We start from the raw sequence: 24,799 nt of genomic DNA, 5'->3' as shown, positions 1-24,799 counted from the left end.
ACCAGGAGAGGATGGACTCCCAATAGAATTCTACAAAACATTTAAAGACCTAATAATACCGCCCCTCCTGGATGTAATCAACCAGATTGATGAGACACAAAACTTACCAGATTCATGTAAAACAGCAATAATTACAGTGATACTAAAACAAGGGAAAGATCCACTCTCACCAGCGTCATATAGACCAATATCTCTGCTAAACACAGATTATAAGATAATAGCTAAACTATTAGCGAACAGATTAGCAGAACAGGTACCGAAAATGGTAAATTTAGACCAAACTGGATTTATCAAAAAAAGACGCACAACAGACAATATTTGTAAATTTATTAACTTAATTCATGCAGTAGAAGGAAATAAAGCACCGGCAGTAGCAGTTGCTTTAGACGCAGAGAAGGCCTTCGACAGAGTAGAATGGAATTACTTGTTCAAAGTATTGCAAAAATTCAGTTTACCGGAGAAGTATATTAATTGGATTAAAGCATTATATAAGGGACCGTTAGCGAAAGTGACAGTAAATGGACATGTATCAAAGCAATTTAACTTAAGCAGGTCAACGCGGCAGGGATGCCCACTATCACCATTATTGTTTGCGCTAGCTATAGAACCACTAGCAGAATCGATAAGAAGAGATAATAATATAAAAGGAATAAAAATAAAAGACAGGGAATATAAAATCAGTCTGTTTGCGGATGATGTGATAGTGTACTTAACAGAACCAGAACTATCAATAAAAGAACTATATAAGAAATTGAAGGAATATGGAGAAGTGTCGGGATACAAGATAAACGTAAATAAAAGTGAAGCAATGCCTATGAATAACGCGGATTTCTCAAAATTTAAGGAGGAATCCCCATTCAGATGGCAAACGCAGGCAATAAGATACCTAGGTGTGCAAATAAACAAAAATCTAGGCCAATTATATAAACTCAATTACAATCCACTAATGAAAAAATTACAGGACGATTTAGAGCATTGGAAAGAGCTACCACTAACACTGATAGGAAGGATAAACTGTATTAAAATGAACATTTTTCCAAGGATACTATACTTATTTCAGGCATTGCCAATACAACTGACAGAAAAATTCTTCAAAGAGTTAAAGAAAATAATAAGGAGATTTTTATGGAGAGGGGGGAAACTGAGGATAGCACTAGATAAATTAACAGAATGGTATAAACAAGGAGGCTTACAATTGCCAAACTTCAAAAATTATTATAGAGCCGCACAATTAAGGTACCTATCAGATTTTTATCAAACAAGGGAAAAACCAGACTGGACGAGACTAGAATTAGATAAAATAGGGGAAAAGATACCTGAACACATATTATATAAATGGGACGAAAAATTGGTACAACATAGAACTTCTCCAGTATTACACCATCTCCTCAATATATGGAAGAAGATTCATGTAGAAAGAAATAAAATAAATTACCAAATACCAAAACTAATATTGACGCAAAATAAGCTACTCCCTTTTACAATAGACAACCTTGCCTTTAGAAAATGGGAAAAAAAAGGGATTAAAAGAATAGAAAATTGTTTTTCAGGAAGTAGATTCTTATCCTTTGAACAAATGAGAGATAAGTACAATATAACTGGAGATACAGCGCTGGCATATTACCAACTGAGATCCTACTTGAAAGATAAATTAGGAAGCAACTTGAGTTTACCAGAGGGAAGTAACCTTGAATATGTGATTACAGATACAATGTTAATCAAAAGATTTATAAAAAATATGTATATTAAACTGCAAGAAAAGGAGAATGAGGAAACAAATGGTAAAACTAAACAAAAATGGGAACAAGATTTAAATATAAAGATAAAAAAGGAAACATGGGAGAAGTTATGCTCTGGAACGATGAGAAATACAATAAATACGAGGCTGCGTATGATACAATATAGTTGGTTACACAGACTATACATTACACCGCAAAAGTTAAATAAATGGGACCCAACAGTATCTGATAGATGTTTTCGATGTAAAAAAGAAAGGGGAACAACAATTCATGCAATCTGGACATGTGAGAGAGTAGAAAAATTTTGGGATGATCTCAATCAGATATTAAATAAAATAACAGAAAACAATATACCAAAGAATCCAGAGATCTTTCTCCTAAGTAACATAAAAAATAAAGAATTTGGAATTGACTTGGAAGATGCACAAAAAAGATTTGTCAAGATAGCCCTAGCCGTAGCAAAAAAATGTATTATGTCAACCTGGAAAATGGAAGATAATTTGAAAATACAACAATGGTATATAGAAATGAATAAATGTATTCCATTAGAAAAAATAACATATAGTTTAAGAAATAATATTGAAATATTCGAACAAGTATGGGAGCCTTACATTAAATACAATAGCGAAAACCTACCGGGAACAAACATTACCTAAGTTGATGGAAGGAGAAGAAAAGAAAAGAATGGACTCAGTAGAATTTCTGGTGTATTTTTGTTGAATGACAACATTGTCTAACTGAATTAATGCAACCTAGATTGTATACCTAAAATGGATGAGAGGGTGGGGGGGTGGGGGGTGGCTTGGGAGGAGGGAGGGGGGAGGGAGAAAAAGTCACTGTAAATGTGTGGAAAAGAAAAAGTGTATATCATGGCTATTGTGATTTATGGTGTGAAAAATAAAAAATTAAAAAAAAAAAAAAAAGAATTAAATAAATATTTAAGACATTTTCTTTGGAAGGGTAAGATGTTGAGAATTTCTTTAGACAAATTGACATGGAATTTTAAGTTAGGAGGTTTACAGCTACTAAATTTTAAAAATTACTATAAGGCAACTCAAATTAGGTTTTTGGCTTAATTTTTTGATGAGAGAGAAGAGCCAGCAAAAATTAAAATAGAAATCGATAAAATAGAAGAGAAAATATCGGAAGAATTTATATATAAATGGGAATTGAAATTAATATCTGGGGAGAGAGAAGCATATTTGTTGAAACATTTGATTATTTGGAATAAGGTAAATATTGAAATTGGAACAAGGAGCGTTGTCCTGTCTAAAATGCCTTTGATACAGCATTGACATTCCATTTTCAATGGATAAGCAATTTTTAAATATTTGGTCTCGGAAAGGAATTAGAAATATAGAAGATTGTTATGAAGGAAGAAATTTAATGTCATTTAAACAATAAATATGGGATACAAAACAATACACTTTGTTATTATCAATTAAGGGCCCAATAATAAATTGAGTCCAATAATGTTATTACTGAAATGTGGTGATGTGGAACTGTTGATACATAATAGATATTTAAAGAAATTTATCTCAGCAATGTACATTTTATTGCAGAAGGGGACTTCCAAACAGGAGATACATAGGTCCAGACAGTCGTGGGAGATGGATCTAAATATTAACATTGATGAACAAAATAGGTCAGATTTATGCTGAGACAGTATGACATATACTATAAATGTTAGATATAGATTTGCTCAATATAAGTTTTTACATCAATTATATCTCATGCTACAGAAGTTAAATTAATTGAAAATAGATTTATCAGATCAATGTTTTAGATGTGGTCAGGTGATAGGTACTTCTTTTTACATTCTACATGGTCCTGTAAGATCTTTTTGGCTAAACTTGGCAATGTTTTAGCACAAGTTATAGGAGTTAAATTCCCACAAAACCCAATGTTATTTTTATTAGGTAATATTGAAGGGAGAAGACCAAAACTGAAATTATCTCTATATCAAAAGGAGTTTGTAAAGATTGCCTTGGCAGTAGCAAGAAAATGTACAGCAGTTACATGGAGATCAGACACCTACCTAGGTATGGAGTGATAGAATGCAGAAATGCATAGCTGCATTCCTCTTGAGAAGATCACATAATCAGAGAAATAATTATGATGTATTTTTGAAAATTTGGTGACCATATTTACAAATTTAGGGAATTAATTTATAGATGTTTTCCCTCAGCTTTGAACCTCGTTAACCTCCTTGGAAATATTAAAAGATACAAATGTGGTGAGGGGTGCCCTCCACCAACCAAGTTTCTACTCTTGTTTTTTTTATCTTTACCTTTCTTTTTCTATGCTTTTTCTTATTTCTATTCTTTTTTTTTCTTGGGCTTTTCTTCAGGGGAGGGGTTTGGGGGATTGGGGTTTATATCAGTACGTGTAATGGATTTGATACTAATGTATTTTGCTTCCGACTATGATTACATGTATGGAAGATTTTTTAAATAGAATGTTCAACAAAAAAAAATGGAATCACACTATACTTGCAGTTCATTTCTTCAGGTCATCCCAGAAACCCGCACTGCTGCTTTTTCATTTGATAAACCTTTTTTTTAATCTCTCCATCCCTTTCTCTATTCTGGACCCAAGGAAACTCCAGGCCTTTACAAAAACAAAGATGCATCTAAACAGATTCTCTTCCTTGAGAACATGACATTTGTCATTCTGGATCTGTGAAAAGGTAGGCAACATACCTAATTGTTTCTACAAGTATGTTAAGAGTAAAAGGTCCCCTAGAAGATCAGAGTGGTCATCTCTGTGTGGAGCCTAACAAGATGGAAAGGATCGTTAACAGTTTTTTTGCATGAGTATTTACTCAGGAAACTGGCAAAGTGTATAAGGAAGGAAGAGAAACAAGCAGTGGTGGCATGGAACACATAGAGATTAAAGAGGGGGAGGTGCTTATGCCTTACAGCGAATAAAGCTAGATAAATCCCTTGGAACTGACATAATATTCCCTCGGTCATTGAGGGAGACTAGTGTAGAGATTGCAGGTGCCCTTGCAAAAATATTTAAAATGTCCTGAGCCACAGGTGGGGTGCCAGCGGATTGGAGGGTAGCTCATGTGGTTCTGTTGTTTAAAAAAATGGCTTAAAAGTAAACCAGAAAATTACAGGCTGGTGAGCCTGATGTCAGTAGTAGGTAAATTATTGGAGGGTGTTCTGAGAGATCAGATATACAAGTATTTGGATAGCTAAGGGCTGATTAAGGATAGTCAACATGGCTTTCTGTGTGGTAGGTCATATTTAACATACCTTATGGAGTTTTTTGAGGAGGTTACCAATAAAGTAGGTTATGGATGTTGTCTAAATGGACATTAGTAAGGCCTTTGACAAGGTCCCACATGGAAGGTTAGTTCAGAAGGTTCAGGCACTAGGTCTCCATGGAGAAGTTGTAAACTGGATTCGAAATTGGCTGAATGGGAGAAGACAGAGAGTGGTAGTAGATGATTGCTTCTCAGATTGGAGGCCTGTGGCTAGTGGTGTGCCTCAGGGATCAGTACTGGGACCATTGTTGTTTGTCATCTATATCAATGACCTGGATGATAATGTGGTAAACTGGATTAGCAAGTTTGCTGATGACACTCAAGATTGGAGGGATTGTGGACAGAGAGGAAGGCTTTCAAAGCTTGCAGAGGGATCTGGACCAACTGAAAAAATGGGCCAGAAAATGACAGATGGAATTTAATGCAGACCAATGTGAGGTGTTGCATTTTGGAAGGACAAACCAAGGTAGGACATAAAGAGTAAACGGTAGGGCAATGAGGAGTGTGGAGGACAAAGGGATCTGGGAATACAGATACATAATTCCCTGAAAGTGGTATCACTGTAATTACACCACTAAGTCACCAGGGGTCATCCCAGTGACCTTGTAAATAAAGCAGTCCAGAGCTACAGTCTAGCCTTCCAGGTTCGTCTTGCAGAGAGACAAGACCTCTTAGTGTACATATTAGTTTATTAAAGCTGTCTTATACTCGCACTGCTGGTGTGGTTATTGTCGGTACAATGTACCCAAATATGCTGAAGATGGGTTGGAGGCATTTTATAACAGTGGCTGCTGATACATCAGAACACAGGATTGTGAAGAAAAACGGGAATATTCATCTATTATGTTTAGGAAATAGACATTTCTATTATTGGACGGGAGCGGTCCAATAATAATAATAATTGAGGTTGAGGCGCTCAAAATGTTTGGTAGCTTTTATCAGGGTGGCTTTGTCTGGCCAGTAAAATTGTGGTTTGCATTCTGCACAGATGGGGCAGCTCTTGTTCACTGACCTCACTTTCTCTACTGAAAATGGGAGGTTTTGGGTTTTAATGAAGTGAAACAGTCTAGCGATCCCCGGGTGGCCCAGCACATTGTGCAAGCTCTGCAACAGGGATGTGTGGTTAAGGATGGCACAAATGCCTCTGGACAGCGCGTCCGGGGGGTCATTGAGTCTCCCGGGGCAGTATAGAATGTCATAGTTAAATGTAGACAATTCTGTCCGCCAGCGCAGGATTTTGTCGTTCTTAATTCTTCCCCTGTTCTGGTTATCGAACATAAAAGCCACAGACCGTTGGTCCATGATGAGGGTGAAGTGTTTGCATGCCAGATAATGTCGCCAGTGCCTTATTGCTTCCACAATGGCTAGGGCCTCCTTCTCTACTGCTGAGTGTCTTACCTCTGACCCCTCTAGGGTTCACGAGAAAAAGGCCACCGGTCATCCGTCTTGGTTTAGGGTGGCTGCCAGAGCCACATAGGATGCATCCATTTCTACTTGAAATGGCATCGACTCATCTATGGACTGCATGGTAGCTTTAGTGATATGGTCCCTAATGTAGGAGTTTAGAAACAGTTATTATTTTAATGGTAGGAGTTCTGAAACAGTTATAGAAGGTAGAAAGAAAAAAAAGCAAGGAAAAAGCTAAAATGTTCTTTGTGTAAAATGGCGCATGAAAAAGCAGAACAAAGTAAACAAGATAACAGAGGAATTTAAGCAGACATAGAAATATGCATGTACACACAAAGAGCTTGTTTAATAGGGGGTGGGGAAAGGAGGTGTGAGCACGGGATAAGAGAAAGTTGAAGTCAGTCAAGAGTCAGACGGATAGGGAAAAGTGCCAAACCAATCCAAGAAGGACAAACATAAGACAAATGTAAGGGGAGGTGAAGTAAAAATTGTATAAAAACAAAGAGGCTTCCCGCCCTCGGGGTACTTTCCCCAGGTAAGGGGAGAGTACCCAACCTTGCAATGTTGTAAATATAAATAAATGTTCTTTGTTCTCAACTTTTGTCTCGAGCATATTTTGTGAACGCGAAGGCACTTCTCACAACTTGGGAGCTCGTCCGGGATCACACTCCTTCCACTGACTGGCGCATGTCTGAAGAGGGGTCAGTGCACCCCGGCTGATTTAGCCGGACTCCTGGTCATCGAGTGTCCGGCCAGTGGACGTAGCGAGTGATATCCGAGAAGAGGCGTTGAGAACAAACAACGGGATAGCCGTATAAGTGACGTGCTGGGAAGGCTGAACAGCCGAGTAAGATCTATTTTTCCACCATGGGTGGGGGAGGGAGCAAAAAGAAAGGTCTGAGAATAGGACTGGTTGACAGAATTCCCCCGGGAAGCCCATTGGGGAGGCAATATTTTTTCCACCATGGGTGGGGGAGGGAGCAAAAAGAAAGGTCTGAGAATAGGACCGGTTGACAGAATTCCCCCAGGAAGCCCATTGGGGAGGCAATATTTTTTCCACCATGGGTGGGGGAGGGAGCAAAACGAAAGGTCTGAGAATAGGACCGGTTGACAGAATTCCCCCGGGAAGCCCATTGGGGAGGCAATTGATGAATTGGGGTGCGGGAAAGACCCGCGGGAAAGATAAAAAGAAAATAATCCAGTACTGTTGCCACGAGTGGCCTGAGAATCCAATTAAGGGGTCTTCAGTATTTTGGCCAAAATACGGTTCGGATGAGGATTGGGTATGTCAGGCTTTATGAAAATAGACCCGATGACTCCAAAAGTAGGGATTACGCTGCCTGTTGGTTATTTGTAGAATCGAATCAAATGGTGATGACTAAAAGGGATCCGGCAAAACCTAAGGAACTGGAGCCTTCAGCTCCTCTTCCTGAAAAATGGGACCCCTTTCAGGCATTACCTCCTCCATATCCCGAGCTGGCTCCTCCGCTGCCCCCTCTTCCTCCCCGCCCACTTTATCCTCCCCTCCCAATGTCATCAACCCCCACACCTTGTTAACGAAAATGAACAGAAGAATGTAGTTAGGACCAAATCACAGGCTAAGCGTCCTTCACCACCCCTTACTCCCCAGGTTGGTGACCCAGATTGTACGGGATTGTCGGAGGAACAGTGTGAAACCCTCCGTGAGGAGGAAGCCGGGGAGTTTGATTTGAGTCCTAGACGACAGAAGGGAGACCCCGGCCTACCAGGGGGTTGGGGATCGGACTCGCACCAGGCGCGAATGTGTCCCCTTCGTGAAGTGCCCCTGAGAGGTCCAGGAGGTGCGATGGGATTTGTTAACGTCCCTCTACAAGTACGGAAGTGAGGAATTTTAAACGAGAAATGAAGTCCTTGATAGAGGATCCCCAGGCCTGTGCAGAACAATTGGATCAGTTTTTGGGGCTAAATATTTACACCTGGGATGAATTGATGTCCATATTTAAGGCTTCTGTTTACTCTGGACGAGAGAGGAATGATTAGACAGGTAGGAATTAGAGTATGGGATCGGGAACACCAAGGAGGTCCAGGAGCTGTGGCGGGAGAAGATAAGTTTCCCTTGTTGAATCCAAATTGGGATAAAGGAACTGCTGAAGGCCGAACTCGAATGGAAGAATATAGGGTTAATTTAATAAAGGGAATGAGAGAGTCGGTACCCAAGGGGCAAAATTTTTAAAAGGCATTTGAAGTCCCTCAGGGCCCAGAGGAGATTCCTTCAGCTTTCTTGACTAGATTGCGGGCGGCAATACAGCAATATGGGGGGTTAGATATAGAGTCACTGGCGGGGGAACAGTTAGTTTTGACAGGATTTGTTACAAATTCAACCCCAGACATAAGAAAGAAACTCCAAAAGACTGAAAATTGGCATGAACAGGGATTATCACAACTTCTACAAATAGCCCAGAGTGCTTACGTTCAGAGAAGTGAGGATAAGCAGAAAGGAAAGGTGAAGATATTAATGCCGGCAGTAAAGGAAGTCGTAGATGGACAGCAGGGAAGTCAAAGACACCGGACCAACAGTCCGGGCGGATGGATGGGAATGAGAGAAAGAGGAGGGCCAGAATTTGAAGGATGGGACGAACCCCAGGGTCCCCGACCACGAACGGGGGCCCCAAGAGGTGGTTCCAATAGAGGATGGCAGACAGGGCCCATGGTTTTTTACTATTGTAAAAGAGAGGGACACTTTAAGAGGGAATGTCCCCAGAGGATTAGGGACACGCGGTCCTATGTTTTGATGGAAGAGGAAGATTAAGGAAGTCAGGGTTCTCCCGTAAAGAGTGCCATGGGGCTGCATGGAGAACCATTGGTAAACTTAAGCATAGGACCCCACGAAGAGGACATGATCTTTATGGTAGACTCAGGAGCAGCTCGTTCTAGTATTCGAACCAAACCCAAAGGAACGGTGCCTAATGGAAAAGTAGTCATTTCGGGAGTCGGGGGATCTAATTTTGAGGTTTCAGAAGTAAGGGGCCTCAGGATACAAATGGGGAGAAAAGTAATAAGGGGAGACATTCTACTGGTTCCCCAGGCAGGAGTCTGCCTGCTGGGACGGGATTTGCAGGATTTATTGGGTATCAGGACCCGGCCTCAAGGAAAGGGAATTGGGGTCCAGTTCTACACATTGACACAAGAAGACCGCAAGTTGGTTGACCCCAGGGTATGGGCAAGGAAAGGAAATAGAGGGGGGCTTGATGTACCTCCTCTTCTGGTCACATTGAAAGATCCCAATCAGATAGTTAGACAAAAGCAGTATCCAATCCCAATGGATGGGAGAAAGGGATTGCAACCCGTAATTGATTAACTATTACTGGACAGATTACTTGAACCCAATACCCAATACTGCAAGTACAAAAACCAGACGGCACTTATCGGCTGGTACAAGACCTACGAGAGTTAAATAAGGTAATTTTGGCCCGATACCCCGTTGTGCCTAATCCATATACTATTATGGGAAAAATAGATCCGAATAGTAAATGGTTTAGTGTGATAAACCTGAAAGACGCCTTTTGGGCTTGCCCTCTGGATGAGGGTAATAGGGATATGTTTGCCTTTGAATGGGAGAACCCGTATACTGGACGAAAGAACCAGTATCGCTGAACAGTTCTTCCGCAAGGCTTTATAGAGTCCGCTAATCTGTTTGGCCAGGTATTAGAACAAGTGTTGGAAGAAGCTCCAAAAAGATCGGATTGTCAGCTTATACAATATGTAGATGACTTATTGATTATGGGGGAAGGACAAGAGTCTGTTAAACAATATACAGTGGATATGTTAAACTTTCTGGGAGAAAAGGGGTTGAGAGTAAGTGAGGCGAAATTGCAATTTGTGCAGCCAGAGGTAAAATACCTGGGCCATCTAATTAGTCAGGGGTGTCGGCGAATAAGCCTGGAGAGAATACGTGGCATTTTGCAGGTCCAACCTCCCAAGGATGCCCGAGAGCTCAGGAAGTTCCTTGGTCTGGTGGGATATTGCCGAATTTGGATAGAAAATTATTCTAGTTTGGGGTAAGGGATGAGTGTTAAGGCTGTGTGTTGTCGGGAGTGCCGGATGTGGGAGGTCCTGGAGTCTTCCAGTCTCCCGGATATCCATATCTGTACTAGGTGTGTCGAGCTGCAGATTCTCAGGGACCGTGTTAGGGAACTAGAGCTGCAGCTCGATGACCTCAGGCTGGTTAGGGAAACAGAGGAAGTCATAGACAGGAGTTACAGTCAGGTGGTCACGCCAGGGCCACAGGAGGATGAAAGGTGGGTAACTGTCAGGAGAGGGACAAAAAACCATAAGATACCAGAGAGGAGCCCTGTGAATGTAATCCTCAGCAATAAGTACGCCTCTTTGAGTACTGTTGAGGGGGACATCAAGGTTGGGGGAGCGACAGTGGCTGTGCCTCTGGCACGAGGTCGGCCCCTGTAGCTCAGAAAGGGAGGGAAAGGAAGAGGAGGGAAATTGTGGTAGGAGACTCCATAGTTAAGAGGACGGATAGGGGATTCTGCGGACGCAGCAAGGAGAACGGATGGTGGTTTGCCTCCCTGGTGCCAGGGTTCGGGATGTTGCTGCTCGTGTCCCAGATATCCTAAAGTGGGAGGGACAGGAGCCAGAGGTCGTGGTACATGTAGGTACCAATGACATAGGGAGAAATAGAGAAGAGGTCCTAAAAAGTGAGTACAGGCAGTTAGGTAGGGAGTTAAAAAGAAGGACCGCAAAGGGGGTAATCTCTGGATTACTCCCTGTGCCACGTGACAGTGTGAATAGAAATAGAATGAGGTGGAGGATTAACACGTGGCTGAAGGGGTGGAGAAAGGGGCAGGGTTTTAAGTTTCTGGATAACTGGGACCTTTTTTGGGGGAGATGTGACCTGTACAGTAAGGACGGGTTACACTTAAATCCCAGGGGGACCAGAATCCTGGCAGAGGTATTTGCTAGGGCTACTCAGGATCCTTTAAACTAGAATAGTTGGGGGGAGGGAACAAAATAGTACAGAGCAGTAAGGAGAAGGTTAGAATGCAAACAAAGAAAGTTTGAGGTAAGTATTTGAATATGGATGGGCAGGTGATAGAGAAGGGAAATGCTCTGGAAGAAGATGAAGGGCAATTGGCAGGAAAAGTAAATAATGTTGTTATTAAAGATGAGGGAAAACAGGGATTAAAAATTGTGAAATCTCTGAAATTCATATATTTTAATGCCAGGAGTATTGTAAAAAAGGTGGATGAGCTGAAGGTGTGGATTGATACTTGGAAGTATGATGTGGTAGCGATTAGTGAGACATGGTTGCAGGAGGGATGTGATTGGCAACTGAATATCCCTGGGTTTCGTTGTTTTAGGTGTGATAGAGTCAGAGGGGCAAGAGGAGGTGGGGTTGCATTGCTTGTCAGGGAAAATATTACAGCGGTGCCTAGGAAGGATAGATTAGAGGGCACATCCATGGAGGCTATTTGGGTGGAAATGAGGAGTAGGAAAGGAGAGGTTACACTTGTAGGGGTGCATTATAGACCACCCGGAGGGGACCGAGACCTAGAGGAGCAAATCTGTAGGGAGATAGTAGATATTTGTGATAAGCACAGGGTTGTAATTATGGGAGATTTTAATTTTCCACATATAGATTGGGGAAACACATTCTGTGAAAGGACTGGATGGGTTAGAGTTTGTGAAATGTGTGCAAGATAGTTTTTTACAATAATATGTAGAGGTGCCAACCAGAGAAGGAGCAGTGTTAGATCTACTGTTGGCAAATGGGATGGGTCAAGTGACGGAGGTTAGTGTTGGCGAGCACTTCGGGTCCAGTGATCATAATGCCATCAGCTTCAATGTCATTATGGAAAGAGAGAAGTCAGCGCCAAGGGTTGAGGTTTTTGATTGGGGAAAAGCTAGATTTGAGGAGATGCGAAAGGACTTGCAGGGTGTGCATTGGGACAATTTGTTTTATGGGCAGGATGTAGTAGAGAGATGGAAGTCTTTTAAAGATCAGATTTTGAGAGTGCAAAAGCTTTATGTTCCTGTTAGGTTAAAAGGAGGGGCAAAGGGTTTGAGAGAGCCGTGGTTTTCAAGGAATATTGGAAACTTGGTTTGAAGAAAAAGGGAGGCGTACATTAGATATAAGAAGCATGGAGTTAAGGAGATGTTTGAAAGATACATTGAATGTAAGAGGAATCTTAAGAGAGGAATTAGGAAAGCTAAAAGAAGGTACGAGGAAACTATGGCAAGCAGGGTGAAAACTAATCCAAAAGAGTTCTACAAATATGTTAATGGTAAGAGGAAAGCTAGAGACAAAATTGGTCCCTTAGAAAATCAGAGCGGAAAACTGTGTGTGGAGCCTAGAGAAATGGGGGAGATATTGAACAGTTTCTTTTCTTCGGTATTCACTAAGGAGAAGGATATTGGGAGATGTGAGATAAAAAAAGCAAATTGGGTAAATATGGGGAATATAGAGATTACAAAAGGTGTAGTTTTAAGGCTTTTGAAGAATATAAAGGTGGATAAGTCTCCGGGACCAGACGGGATCTTCCCCAGGACATTGAGAAAAGTGAAGGAGGAAATAGCAGAGGCTCTGGCGGTAATTTTCCAATTGTCATTAGATATGGGGATTGTGCCGGAGGATTGGCGCATTGCACATGTGGTTCCATTATTTAAAAAGGGTTCAAGGAGGAAGCCTGGCAACTATCGGCCTGTAAGTTTGACGTCTGTGGTAGGTAAATTAATGGAGAAAATTCTTAGAGATAGTACTTATAAACATCTGGATAGACACGGTCTGATCAGGAGCACTCAACATGGATTTGTGGGAGTAAGGTCATGTTTGACCAATCTGATTGAATTTTTTAGGAATGTGGATGAGGGTAGCACAGTGGATGTTGTCTATATGGACTTCAGTAAGGCCTTCGATAAGGTACCACATGGAAGGTTAGTTAGGAAGGTGCAGTCTTTAGGTATAAATTTTAAGATAGTCAAATGGATTGAACATTGGCTGAAAGGGAGAGGCCAGAGAGTGGTAGTGGATAATTGTCTGTCAGGTTGGAGGCTGGTGACCAGTGGTGTGCCTCAAGGATCTGTATTGGGCCCATTGTTGTTCGTTATATACATTAATGATCTAGATGATGGGGTGGTGAATTGGATTAGTAAATATGCAGACGATACTAAGATAGGTGGAATAGTGGATAATGAAGAAGGTTTTCAAGGATTGCAGAGGGATTTGGGCTGCTTAGAAAAGTGGGCTGAAAAATAGCAGATGGAATTTAATGCTGATAAGTGTGAGGTGCTTCATTTTGGTAAGAAGAATCAGAATAGGACATACGTGGTAAATGGGAGAGCATTGAGGAATACAGAAGAGCAGAAAGATTTAGGAGTAACGGTACATCGTTCCCTGAAGGTAGAAACTCATGTGAATAGGGTGGTGAAGAAGGCTTTTAGTATGCTGGCCTTTATCAATCATTGCATGGAATATAGGAGTTTGGAGGTGATGTTGAGATTGTATAAGACGTTGGTGCGGCCTAATTTGGAGTTCTGTGTGCAGTTCTGGTCGCCTAATTATAGGAAGGATATAAACAGAGTGGAGAGAGTGCAGAGAAGGTTTACCAGAATGTTACCTGGGTTTAAGCATCTAGAGTATAGGGAGAGATTGGACAGATTAGGTCTTTATTCTTTGAAGCGTAGAAGGTTGAGAGGGGATTTGATAGAAGTATTTAAGATTATGAAAGGGATAGACAGAGTGGATGTGGATACACTATTTCCGTTAAGAGGAGGAAAGATTAAAACAAGAGGACATGAGTTAAGAATTCAGGGGCAGAGGTTTAGAGGTAACATGAGAGGGAATTTCTTTACTCAGAGAGTGGTAGCCGTGTGGAATGAGCTTCCAGGAGAAATAGTGGCGGCGGAGTCAATTGTATTATTTAAGAAAAGGTTGGACAGGTATATGGATGAGAAGAAGATGGAGGGTTATGGGCATTGTGCAGGGAGGTGGGACTAGAAAGGGGTGTTTGGTTCGGTGCGGACTAGAAGGGCCTAATGGCCTGTTTCCGTGCTGTAATTGTTATGTTATTATGTTATGTTAAAATTTTTGTATGATAAGTTAGCTGGCCTAGATAATTCTCTTGGTGCCTGGACAGAGGAAGAAATAGAGGGATTTAAGAGGATAAAGAGTTGTCTCACCAAGGCTCCAGTGTTGGCATTACCTGATTTGAATAAACCATTTCACTTATTTACTAATGCAAAGGATGGGGCAGCTACGGGTGTATTGACCCAGGAGCGAATGGGGCTCCGGCAACCAGTGGCATTTTTGTCCAAAGTATTGGACCCAGTTTGCCGCGGATGGCCGGAGTGTGTCCAGGCTATTGCTGCCACCGCTGTCCTGGTAGAAGAGGGTCGAAAGATTACCTTTGGCGCACCCATTACTGTCCATACCCCGCACACAGTTAGAACTATTCTGTTACAGCGTGCGGGTAGATGGTTGACTGATTTGATAATTCTAAAATATGAGGCAATTTTGATGGACCGAGATGACTTGACGCTGGTTATTAATCGGGACCAGAATCCAGCAGCATTCTTGGTATCTCCACCAATTGAGCAACTTCTGACCAGTTAGAACATGAATGTTTGGAAGTAATAGATTTGCAGACTAAGATCCGGAGCGATCTAGGGGATGAGCCTCTATGTGAGGTAGAGAGATGGTTTATAGATGGTTCTTCTTGTTGTATAGACGGAACCCGTTACAGTGGATATGGCATAGTGGATGGAAAAGATGGTTCTGTTATCGAAGCTGGTCGCCTCCCCGGTCTCTGGTCGGCTCAGACATGCAAATTATATGCGCTGTGTCGAGCCCTCCAGGGGCTACAGGGAAAGTAGGAACAATTTACACAGATTCTAAATATGCTTTTGGAGTTGTACACACCTTTGGAAAAATTTGGGAGGAACCGGGGTTGATTACAGGAAAGGGCCAAAAACTAGTCCATGAAAATTTAATAATTAAATGCTTGGATGCTTTAATGCTGCCTAAGGAGGTGGCCGTGGTCCATGTCCGGGGACATCAGATAGGGGAAAGCCCCGAAGCCCGAGCTAATAGACAGGCAGATGAGGTCGCAAAGGAAGCATCCATAGGAGAGACTATACAAATGTACGTGTTGTTACCTGTACCCCAGGAGTTACAGAAAAATCCTATTTTTACTGAGGCAGAGCAGAGGCAGATGGAGACACAGGGGATGTATAAAACCTGAGATGGACAACAGGCGGGTTACAAGTATTAAATCTGGTAGTAGCAAGACAGGTTATAACCGGACTCCATCTGCAATCGCATTGGGGAACACAGGCATTGGTTGATGCCTTTAGTAGCCGGTACTATTGCTTTGATATTTATACCCTCGCTAAGGAAAGTGTTCAGGGGTGCCCCCTATGTCAACGGGTAAATAAAGCCTGCATGCGTAAGTCCATGAGTGGAGGTCGTGGCCTGACTGTGCATGCAGGTTGATTTCACTGAATTACCCAGGTCCGGTAATTATAAGTACCTGTTAGTAATGATGGACCACTTTACCCGTTGGGTTGAGGCTTTTCCTACTTCAAATGACCGAGCCAGAACAGATTAATTCTAGAGCAGATAATTCTGCGATACAGAATTATCGAGACCATTGACTCGGATAGAGGACTGCACTTTATGTCCTGTGTGCTGCAGGAGGTCTGTAGATTTTTGGGCGTAGATTGGCAATTACATACCCCATGGCACCCTCAGAGTTCAGGACGGTAGAACGTATGAATCAGACGCTTAAACTTCAGCTCACCCGCCTGTGTGCTGAGACAGGTCTCTCCTGGCTTAAATGTTTACCCCTGGCTTTGATTCGTATTCGTACCGCTCTTATCGTCGTGATATTGCCATCTCCCCGTATGGAAATGATGTTCGGATCTGGGCTCCCATGCAGACCTCCCAATACCAGAGGCAAATGATCAATTTATATCTAAGTATCTGCAGGAACTTTCTGCCACATTGGCTGATCTGAGAAGAAGGGGGATTCTGGCACAGACGCCGCCTTTGGAATTCCCCATACATACCATTCAACCAGGTGACTGGGTATTGATAAAGAGTTGGAAAGATGTTAAGTTGACGCCAACCTGGGATGGTCCTTTTTGTGTCCTTCTAGTTTGAGATACTGCTGTACGAACGCGTGAAAAAGGGTGGACATGTCCAGAGGGTGAAACGTTATTACCAGCCCCTCGAGAATATCTCCACTGACCTAGAAGGCTCATATTGGCAGTCAGAGCGACATCCTAGCGACCTCAAGCTCACCCTGCGACGAAAAATTTGATTTGTGTATAATAATAATGTCCTTGTTTGTATTTTTCTTTATTTTCCCCATTGCTTTTGCCTCCACTCCGTCTTGTTCCCAATGTGTTAAGTCCTTTTGGAAGAGGGGCAGCACTTCGGGTAATGATGTTGAGCTTAGGGAGATTAAGTATTTTGAGAAGTGGACGGGGACGAAGGAGGGTTGTATAGTCCCAAGAAAGAACGACAATTGTTCTTTTGCCTCCGAGACATATACCATTTTTCTAAGTCTAGGAGAGGGTTCTCCCCTAGGTAGGTCAAGAAATAGATTCTTCCTGTCCTGCCCCCCCCCCCCCGGGACCTTTCTGTGCCTCCAAATTAGGCAAACCGGGAGACCCTCTAGTGAAGGAAATGATTTCACTGCGGGCAGGTTCTAAGTATAGTGGTACCAACATGATCACCGTTTCGCCACACGAGTCTCAAAAGAACATACGAGAGGGCAAGAATACAAGCCAATAGGCATAGACTTGGAGATAACCTATGGGTCGATTTACATCAACTTACCGTCCAGGAGCTTGGTGTTCGTAACTGTTGGATTTGTAGCAGCCCAACCCGGGATGGAACTTGGCCATGGAGAGGTGAGCCACTAGATAATCGTACACTAATCGATCAGATGTTCCCTGTGTACCCTTGGTTCCCATTAATAACACATCTGACCTTGCTGACGATGAGTTTTGGAATTGTACCGGTTTCAACCCTTATCAGGCCATTCCTGCACAGACATCCTTCTGGGAAGATTCTAGTTCTTCCGGCTATGTACACAACGGCTTATATTGGATTTGTGGGAATATGGCTTATACATATCTTGAACCCGACTGGAGTGGGACTTGTATTGGTATGATTCAACCACATTTCCATCTTCTTCCTCCAGATTCCGATGAACATATTTCCACTCGATTACATTTCCCCATACAACGCCGTTCAGCTGAGATTGGCAAATGGGGGGATGACTGGCCCCCTGAACGCATAATTTCATACTATGGACCGGCTACGTGGGCACAGGATGGTTCATGGGGGTACCGAACTCTAATTTACATGCTTAATTGTCTAATCCGTTTGCAGGCTGTCAGAACCGGCTAGCCCTGGACTATTTATTGGCTGCAGAAGGTGGTGTGTGTGGCAAGCTGAATCTCTCCAATTGCTGCCTTAAAATTGATAATAATGGACAAGCTGTTAAAGATATTCAGGTATTCGGAAACTCTCCCATGTGCCTGTGCAAACATGGCACCCCGCCGTTTGCTCATGGTTGTCTAAATGATTTAGTGGCTCCTGGTCATGGATACATTCAGCACTTATCTTCATTGCCATTATTTCTTCTTCTTTGGCTTGGCTTCGCAGACGAAGATTTATGAAGGGGTAAATGTCCACGTCAGCTGCAGGCTCGTTTGTGGCTGACAAGTCCGATGCGGGACAGGCAGACACGGTTGCAGCGGTTGCAAGGGAAAATTGGTTGGTTGGGGTTGGGTGTTGGGTTTTTCCTACTTTGTCTTTTGTCAGTGAGGTGGGCTCTGCGGTCTTCTTCAAAGGAAGTTGCTGCCCGCCGAACTGTGAGGCACCAAGATGCACGGTTTGAGGCGATATCAGGCCACTGGCGGTGGTCAATGTGGCAGGCACCAAGAGATTTCTTTAGGCAGTCCTTGTACCTCTTCTTTGGTGCACCTCTGTCACGGTGGCCAGTGGAGAGCTCGCCATATAACACGATCTTGGGAAGGCGATGGTCCTCCATTCTGGAGACGTGACCTACCCAGTGTAGTTGGGTCTTCAGCAGCGTGGATTCGATGCTGTCAGCCTCTGCCATCTCGAGTACTTCGATGTTAGGGATGAAGTCACTCCAATGAATGTTGAGGATGGAGCGGAGACAACGATGGTGGAAGCGTTCTAGGAGCCGTAGGTGATGCCGGTAGAGGACCCATGATTCGGAGCCGAGCAGGAGTGTGGGTATGACAACAGCTCTGTATAAGCTAACCTTTGTGAGGTTTTTCAGTTGGTTGTTTTTCCAGACTCTTTTGTGTAGTCTTCCAAAGGCGCTATTTGCCTTGGCGAGTCTGATCTCTATCTCGTTGTCGATCCTTGCATCCGATGAAATGGTGCAGCCGAGATAGGTAAACTGGTTCACCGTTTTGAGTTTTGTGTGCCCGATGGAGATGTGGGGGGGCTGGTGGTCATGGTGGGGAGCTGGCTGATGGAGGACCTCAGTTTTCTTCAGGGTGACTTCCAGGCCAAACATTTTGGCAGTTTCCGCAAAACAGGACGTCAAGCGCTGAAGAGCTGGCTCTGAATGGGCAACTAAAGCGACATCGTCTGCAAAGAGTAGTTCACGGACAAGTTTCTCTTGTGTCTTGGTGTGAGCTTGCAGGCGCCTCAGATTGAAGAGACTGCCATCCGTGCGATACTGGATGTAAACAGCATCTTCATTGTTGATCTTTCATGGCTTGGTTCAACATTATGCTGAAGAAGATTGAAAAGAGGGTTGGTACGAGAACGCAGCCTTGTTTCACGCCATTGTTAATGGAGAAGGGTTCAGAGAGCTCATTGCTGTATCTGACCTGACCTTGTTGGTTTTCGTGCAGTTGGATAACCATGTTGAGGAACTTTGGGGGGCATCCGAGGCAAATGCTAAAAAAATACTTTGGCAAATTGCCTTTATACTTCTTGCCTTAATACTGATCCCTTGCATCCTTCCTTGCCTCCAGTGTTTGGTTAGACGAGCTGTTCAACAAATCACTCCCATTACGGTTCTGCAACAACAGGATTATGGTGAAGTGGCAGAGAACCTTCTGAAACTATGGGAAAAAGATACCTCAATTATTTAGACAGGTTTGAAAGCGTAGCTCTTTTTAAGGGGTGGATTGTAGGAGTTTAGAAACAGTTATTATTTTAATGGTAGGAGTTCTGAAGCAGTTATAGAAGGTAGAAAGAAAAAAAGCAAGGAAAAAGCTAAAATGTTCTTTGTGTAAAATGGCGCATGAAAAAGCAGAACAAAGTAAACAAGATAACAGAGGAATTTAAGCAGACATAGAAATATGCACGTACACACAAAGAGCTTGTTTAATAGGGGGTGGGGAAAGGAGGTGTGAGCACGGGATAAGAGAAAGTTGGAGTCAGTCAAGAGTCAGACGAATAGGGAAAAGTGCCAAACCAATCCAAGAAGGACAAACGTAAGACAAATGTAAGGGGAGGTGAAGTAAAAATTGTATAAAAACAAAGAGGCTCCTGCCCTTGGGGTACTTTCCCGAGATAAGGGGAGAGTACCCAACCTTGCAATGTTGTAAATATAAATAAATGTTCTTTGTTCTCAACTTTTGTCTCGAGCGTATTTTGTGAACGCGAAGACACTTCTCACACTAATGTCCCTGAATGCTCTGGTGGCTGCTGGGCACAATGGGAAAACTGAGGCTTTTATAAGTGGGCGGGCCCTGTTGGCATAGTTGGGGATCCATTGGACTTAGTAAGCGAACAGTCCCAAACGCCTTTTTTGTGCTTTCAGTGTGTGTGGCACTGGGAGGTCTAGGAGAGGGTGCATACAGGCTGGGTCTGGGGTGATTTCCCCATTCTGCACTATGTAGCCCAGGATTGGCAACTTCCTGGCGCTGAAGACGCATTTGTCCCTGTTGTATGTTAGGTTCCTTTCCTTGGCTGCCTGGAAGAAGCTTTTTAAATTTGTCATGATCCTCCTGAGTGTGGCCACAGATTGTCACATTGTCTAAGTAGGGGAACACTGCTTTCAGTTGGAACTCATCTACTATTCGGCCCATTTCTCTCTGAAACAGGGACACTCCATTGGTGACACCGAAGGGGAGTCGCAGAAATTGATACAGCCTGCCATCTGTCTCAAAAGCTGTGTAAATGCGATCGCTTTTTCTAATGGGCAGTTGGTGGTATACTGCCTTCAGGTCTATGGTGGAGAACACCTTATACTGTGCAATGTTGTTGACCATGTCTGCTATGCGTGCCATCTAGTTGTGTAAATTGTTGATTATCTGGCTGTAATCCACTACCATGCGCAGTATTTCTCCTGACTTTACTACAACCACTTGGGCTCTCCAGGGGCTGGTGTTCTGCTCTATGATGTCCTCCTATAGTAGCCTGCAGACCTCTGTTCTAATGAAGGCTCTGTCCATCGGGCTGTACCTCCTGCTCTTTGTGGCTATTGGTGTGCATTCTGGGGTCAGGTGTGTGAACAGCAGAAGGGGTTCTATGTTCAGGACAGGCTGCAGTGTTGTTTCTTCGTAAGGCATAGTGGGGGGTGAGGCCCGTTGTGCACTATTGTAATGCTTTCTAACTGGCACTGAAAATCTAACCCCAATAGCACTGGGGCACAGAGGTGAGGGAGTACTAGCAATTTGAACCCTTCGTATTTTGTGCCCTGGATTTCTAGAGTAACCCTGCAAAACTGTTTTACCTTAGCTGCAAGGCTACTGGCTGCTAACAGGATCTGGTGCTCAATCAGGTGTGTGAGGAGGGCAAGGCGGTTGACTAACCCCTGGTCAATAAAACTTTTAGTGCTTCCACTATCTATTAAGCAATTTACCCTCACATCATTAATTTTGATGCACACAGTGGCATCAGATAAATTGTGTGGACTCGCCTGATTCATGCGTAGGGAAGCAAGTCTGGTGTGTCCTTCCATCCGATAATACTTGGCGTCATATTCATCTCCTGAAGACTGTCCTCTGCTTTGTAGCATTTGTCCAAGATGGCCGGCTGCACATGACATTCTTCTTCTTCTGTTTGTCTGTGGAGAAAGAAGAGCTTTCCCGCCTCTCATTAGCATGAGAATGGACTTTGGCTGTGGCCTTGGGGCTTCTGCAGACTTTTGCATAATACCCACGTTTTCCACGGTTGGAACAGACATTTTCTCTGGCAGGGCAGAAGGCTCTGGGGTGCTTTCTTTGTTCACAGGAAAAGGACTTGGGGCCCTCAAGGTGTGCTGCTGCTGTGAATTCCTGTGAGGCACTTTTCTTTTCGTGGGGCTAGAGAGTCCAGCAGTGTGACGTTTGTCCCAGCCCCAGGGTCCTGTGAGTACTCCTCCAATTCTTTCCTGATGCTTTCTAAAGCTTCTGCAATAGTCTCTGCCTCCTCTAGCCCCACCATTCCTTACTCCAGAAATCGATGTCTCGTGTCAGTGGACCGTATGCCCGCAACAATTCTGTCTCTAATAAGATCCTCCGCAAACTCCTGAGCTGATACTGCTTTAAAGTTGCAGTCTCTCGCCAGATCTTTCAGAGAGAGTATAAAGTCTCTGGCAGACTCCCCTACTTTTAGTGACCTGGTCATGAGCCTGTACCAGGAGTGGAGTTCACTATGTCCCTTACTGTAATGCCTCTGTAAAGTGCTCATTGCCTCTTGGTAGGACCTGGCATCCTGTATAAGGGAGTGAGGGTGGTCTCCCAACTGTGCTAATAGCAGCATTAATAATTCTTTATCCAATTCCTCAGCACCCTCCACATAATTCAGAAAGCATCTCTACCAGTGGCCGAAGTGCGTGCCGGCTCCAGGATTTCTGGGGTCGAGCTCCAGCTTGTCTTGTCGCAGCACATGGCTAAACCGCATTCTCTGGTCCCTTAGGTGAAGCAAGGGCGGACCCTGGGGTACTCGGAGTTGCTGGTAGAGCCTTAGTGGGGCTTGTGTCTGCTGGAGGAGTAACCTGGGTGCTTGGGGCTGTTGGCTGAGTCTCTGACTTTGGGACATTTGCAGCGAGCTTAGAGGGGATCCCAGCCATATCGTTAGGTCTCCGTGGTACTGGGGAAACTGCTGCTGGGGGAGTGACGGTAGTGGTGTCTGCTTTCCCTGGCTCTGGAGTGGTCGGGAATTCTGCACATACATGGCGATCGGGAACACGACTCGTGGAGATCCTTCCACCCATGCTTGTAGTGGCCCCTTTCTGATTGGACCGGGGTTTATGGTCAGTGGTGCCTGTACTGGCAAACCCACAGGCAGGCAGGGCTCTTGGCTGTTTCTTACCTGTTTCTTACCAGGTGGTCGGGAATGTGCATTGGAGCAGAAGCAGCTTCCATCCTAGTAGCTATTATATTAGTTTATTAAATTGTACTGACAATAACCACGCCAGCAGTGCGAGTATAAGACAGGTTTAATAAACTAATATCAACACTAAGAGGTCTTGACTCTGCAAGATGAACCTGGAAGGCTAGACTGTAGCTCTGGACTGCTTTATATACAAGGTCACCGGGATGACCCCTGGTGACTTAGTGGTGTAATTACATATCACCACAATCACAGGTAGAGAGAGTTGTGAAGAAAACTTTTGGCATCTCGGCCTTCATAAATCAAAGAATTGAGTACAAGAGTTGGGATATTATGGTGATGTTGTATAAGGCATTGGTGAGACCAAATTTGGAGTATTGTGTGCATTTCTGGTCACCAAATTATAGGAAGGATATCAGTAAAATTGAAAAAGTGCAAAGAAGATTTAATAGGATGTTGCTGGGTCTTCAGAAGTTGAGTTACAGGGAAAGATTAAACAGGTTAGGACTTTATTCCTTGGAGCATAGAAAAGTGAGGGCAGATTTGATCGAGGATTACAAAATTATGAGGAGTATAGACAGAGTAAATGTGAGTAGCTCTTTCCATTGAGATCAGGAGAGATAAATACAAGAGGGCATGGCTTTAGGGTTAAAGGGGAAAGGTTTAGAGGGAGCATTAGGGGGAACTTCTTCACTCAGAATGGTGGGAGTAGGTACGAGCTGTCAACTGATGTGGTAAATGTGGGCTCACTCTTAATTTTTAAGAATAAATTGGATAGATACATGGATGGGAGAGGTCTGGATGGTTACGGAATGGGTGCAGGTCAGTGGGGCTAGCAGAATGATGTTTTGACACAGACTAGAAGGGCCAAATGGTCTCTTTTCTGTGCTGTAGTGTTCTATGGTTCTAACAGAGCACATTTGTGGAGGCCAAACCACATCCTTTCAATTTTACCCAAGGCTCACATAATGTTTAGGTGGCAGACCTGTATGATAGTCACAAGATAAAATTTGTCAGTCTTTACTCTCATAACACAGGTCACTGTGGCTGACTGCAGCAGTGAGACATTGAATATGAGACAACTTCTGGCTGATTTAATGTTACATTGTGGGGCACCCAGACTGCAAGGGGAGTTCTCCACACCAATTCTACACCATCCCCTTGATGAAATTTCTTTTAAGAAAATGTGGTATCAACTGACAGTATATTTCATCATCTGTGGTTTATGAAAGTAAAGACTTGGGTTACAGAGCTCTAATAACCTCAGCTCTCTGTAAGCTAACATCTATCCCAGTCCTTTAATCTTCAACTTTCTAAGTGGGGCACTTTCATATTTTTCAGGTGTTTGAAAAGTGATGAAGAAATGCTCATGTAAACTGAAGCAAACTCTCTTGTGGTCTGCAGGCTTCAGTGAGGGAGACCATTACTCCATAGCTTTTTCTAACATCCATCATCTGTTCTGCAGCAAAGCCTTTTTTAAAGAAACATTCAGCTATACCAGTAAAAAAATCAGTATCAAAGGATTATGGCTTTGACTAACAGAATTGTATATAATTTTTTTAAGCTAGGGAAGCAACAGTTTTCACTGTAATTTGTTGTGACTAAATCAATATTCATTATATACATTTCTACAGAACCTGACAAGCTCCTTCAACAATGGTTAAAGCAATTATATTACTGTGGTTTTATATCACTTACTCCCTAATTAGTATCTTTCTGGAATACATAGTAATTTTCATGAAGTAACATGCAGCTTAGTGCTAATATTTAATGTAGTCATTTGTCATAAATCATTGATTTGCAATTTATAAGCAAATTCATAAACAGTACCTGTATATGTTATTCCACAATTTTACAATATATTGTTTTGCAGGAATTATTATACATTATAAACATTAAGCTTTAATGGCCAACCACCCTCAATAACAATATGTTCAAAAGGTAATTATAGTTATATGGAATGCATTGGCTGCACTTAGAAGTTCAATTAGCCAACAACAAATTGGAAGTTCTTCCCCCTGAGTTCCAATAGATTAGAAAATAGATTATATATGAAGTGCAATCATA

The 24,799-nt window shown here is 43.0% G+C and overlaps 1 long non-coding RNA gene across 1 annotated transcript in view; it reads left to right on the top strand.

Moving 5' to 3' along the window:
• Positions 1-24,490, top strand: part of LOC138737656 (uncharacterized) — a 113,418-nt gene extending 88,928 nt beyond the window's left edge. Inside the window, exons 3-5 of the long non-coding RNA XR_011341113.1 lie at positions 3,302-3,384; positions 4,338-4,428; positions 24,074-24,490. This is a non-coding gene — a long non-coding RNA (uncharacterized lncRNA). The remainder of the gene's footprint in view (positions 1-3,301; positions 3,385-4,337; positions 4,429-24,073) is intronic.
• Positions 24,491-24,799: the final 309 nt, after the last annotated feature.

The sequence above is a fragment of the Narcine bancroftii genome, chromosome 6 (assembly GCF_036971445.1).
Source record: "Narcine bancroftii isolate sNarBan1 chromosome 6, sNarBan1.hap1, whole genome shotgun sequence".
In the NCBI taxonomy this organism is placed as follows: Eukaryota; Metazoa; Chordata; class Chondrichthyes; order Torpediniformes; family Narcinidae; genus Narcine; species Narcine bancroftii.
The sequence above is the reverse complement of the archived record's forward strand: the minus strand, read 5'-3'. Positions and strand labels throughout refer to the sequence as shown.